Source organism: Lolium rigidum, chromosome 6, assembly GCF_022539505.1.
Source record: "Lolium rigidum isolate FL_2022 chromosome 6, APGP_CSIRO_Lrig_0.1, whole genome shotgun sequence".
NCBI classification, from domain to species: domain Eukaryota; kingdom Viridiplantae; phylum Streptophyta; class Magnoliopsida; order Poales; family Poaceae; genus Lolium; species Lolium rigidum.
The window spans coordinates 70,172,594-70,175,743 of NC_061513.1; the positions used below are offsets into that span (position 1 = coordinate 70,172,594).

A 3,150-nucleotide genomic window follows, 5' to 3' on the forward strand; every position below is an offset into this window, starting at 1 on the left:
CAATTCAACTTTTGCGGAAATTCATTGCCAAAACAAATAACTAACACACAATCAGATTGTACATGCTTCATAGGCAATGCAGATTAATGGACATGTATCCCTACGTTAAATAAAGTGAACTTTTTAGATGCATACCAAGTGAACTGACAGAAAAACTTCAGTGAACTTTTATATGCATACTAAGCGAACTACTATATGAAAAAGATAAGTTCTACAAAAATGATAACTCCTCACAAACAAATTGAACATCTACTTTGTTATAGTCAGGCACAAATAAACACATGCATATGCCGTGTTTCTTTCTTTTTAAGTGACCTTATACTTTGTTTTTTATAGTTGAAGTGGATTGCTCAAACATAGACAACGACTGCATCGGTGGCAGCATTCGGCGGAGGTTCTAAAAAGTGAGGAGGGCTGGCCAAGCATGCTGCCAAGGCAAGAATCAGTAGTTCAACTATGAACTAGTGGTGGTTCTGATCTAAAACACCATTAGTTCAGAACCATAACAACATAATTCTGCACCCTATTCTGCAATGAAAGAAATCCTTGGTACAACATTGAGAGAAGCTCACTCTTGTTGCAGCAGGAAACTTTTCTGAGAAGCTGACTGAACTTTCTAAAAACAAATAAGTGAACCTCTCCACAACAAACAACAGCCACAGCCACAGGTGAATTGATTTCTCTGTGTACTGATGGAGATGCTAATATTTCTAGATTGGGCTGACACTGAACTTCTGGCAAATTCGAGATGAACTTCATGTATTTTTATAGCTGAAAGTTTTCTTCAATCATCGCTGCCTATGGATAAAAAAGACAAAATCCAAAGTGAACTTTCTCTTTGTGAACATATTTAACATCTACGTTTTCTTATAGTCAGACACGCATGAGAAGACATAAATGTACTGTATTTTTGCCCAGGCTTCGTTAGCTTTTGCCTAAATAACAGAGAACAACAAACGGACAGTAAAGGGAGAGATAGTACAGTACAGTCTAGTACGTACCAACAGCAGCAACGTAGCAGTTCAGCTAGCACGGATTTGAAATCCACGTATCAGGAGAACTGAACTCTAAAGATTGGGAGAACTGAACTTCATGCGTCCCTCGGTCCGCCCTTCGTGTGACCGCGGCAGTCAGGCTGGACGGCGCGGTGGATAGGGGCGACCGCGGGCGGCGGGGATATAGGAGGCGCGCAGCATCGAGTACGGAGGCGCGCAGCGTCGAGTACAGGAGGCGCGCAGCGTCGAGCACGGAGGCGCGCGTCGGCGGGTCTATGAGGCGCGCGTCATCGGGTAGGAGGCGCGCGGCGGCGGGATCTAGGAGGCGCGGCGGCGGGGTCCAGGAGGCACGCGGCGGCGGGGTCCAGGAGGCGCAAACTTCCTATTCTTTGATTATGTTGGCTGCTTGTTCCGACAAAAACATAGAGAAGTAAACTTCACTTTTACACCAACTCACTGTGATCCTTTAATTTGTTTCATAGGAGACTTGACTAACCTGCTTCACATCACGGCACTGCCTTTTGCTGAGGACTCGACTGCCCGCCGTATACTGCAGCTCTCCCGGCCACGAGCTTTTGTGCGTAGCAAAGGACAAAAATATTAGCACACACCAGGTGCATCCCGATGAAGGCGATTAGACTCCATTGGATGGTCATGGTCAGGATCTTTATCTGTAATCCAAATGAAAACAGTCAGCTTTGCTGAAAATGCATAACCATGATTAAATTAATATAATCGCAAGCAATAATGCAGCCAAAGCACGATAATGTCAAACTCTTAAGCTACTCTATCATGGCGTGAAATGAAACTACTGCTAGGTACCTGGTACAAGTGAATGCAAATTCTGGTATCTTCAAGTATAAGAATATTCCAGAGCTCGACAATTTACTTTTCAATTATGAAGTTCAAGCAGCATTAGTTTTTACTCTGTTTAATTTGCTCAAAAATAGCTATCTGATTATGAATTGAATTGTTCCGATGACAAAACTGAACTTCGCTTCGGACGAAGCGAACTCTGCCCAATAAATATAGATCATTTATCTGCACTTTTCTCTAAAAGTGAGCTTCTCCAATAAATAAAAATGAACTTCAGAATCAACACTACATTTTTCTCTGCATTTTTTGTGCCTATTTTTTTAAATGATAGCTGCAATTTTGTTTTACTTTTAGTAGCAATTGCCATTTTATACTGAACCGGCCATATGGAAGAAGTGGACTTTACATTAAGGGAAACATGAATTCTGTATCGTATCATTGCTGCTTATTAACTACAAATCATCATCATTTTATTGCTGCTTATTAACCCTTTTCCGATGTTGATGTGATTAACCAAATAGAAAACAGATGTACTAGCATATATCCGTTTTTATCAAATAAGATTCTCCGCAATCTGCGCTGCTTCACATTTACATATGTGCTTCTAGCTTGTACATCTGTAGCACCGATGGTATTTTTCCATACAAATATAAGCAAACTGACAAAACAAACACAAAAATTTGCACGGGACTTTGCCCAGCTACGCATTGCATAAGAGTGCCTTTGATAAGTTGCGTACCAGTAGTAGCTAGCCTCTGAATTAAGATCAGTGATACTCATCTGACGAGGAGCTCAACCAACAGGGGAGGTGCGATGGGCGGAGCTGGTCGCCAAAATTAGGGGTGGAATTCCTGGTTTCCTGCACTGGAATCCCATGGCGGATCAGATTGGACTCCCCATGGTGGCATCACGGGAAGGGAGGATCTTGGATGGACTCATAGGAGGAGCCTGGATGGACTCCTGGGCGGAACATGGGTTGATTCCCGTGTCTGCCATTGGTGGATCTCGAGGTCGCCCGCACCAGATTCCAGTGGCGGCGATGGACTCCTGGGACTCGCGAAGGTGGAATTTCGGGGCTGCGCTGAGTGGTGGAGATGCAGGGAGTGGTACCTCAGCAGTGCGGGAAGCCAAGCAGGAGGGGTACGACGGCGGTGGTCGCCGAACGTAGGGTAGCAACGGGAGATTTGACCCGCGATCGGGACGGTGCGCGGGGCAGGATGCGGCGGCGGCGGCCGGGGCAGAAGGTGTGCGGCGGTGTGCGGCAGCGTGCGGCAATGGGGGTGCGTGTGTAGGGCTAGATGCGTCTGCGCGAGACTCGGCTTTTACGGGAGGCCGCCGA

General features: G+C 45.4%; 1 long non-coding RNA gene across 1 annotated transcript; it reads right to left on the reverse strand.

Annotated features, from left to right (window-relative positions):
• Positions 1 to 1,330: 1,330 nt before the first annotated feature.
• Positions 1,331 to 2,596, reverse strand: LOC124668626. Its single transcript, XR_006991769.1, has 3 exons — positions 2,551 to 2,596; positions 1,492 to 1,666; positions 1,331 to 1,397 (listed from the first exon to the last, which is right to left on the reverse strand). It is a non-coding gene; the product is annotated as an uncharacterized LOC124668626 (long non-coding RNA).
• Positions 2,597 to 3,150: the final 554 nt, after the last annotated feature.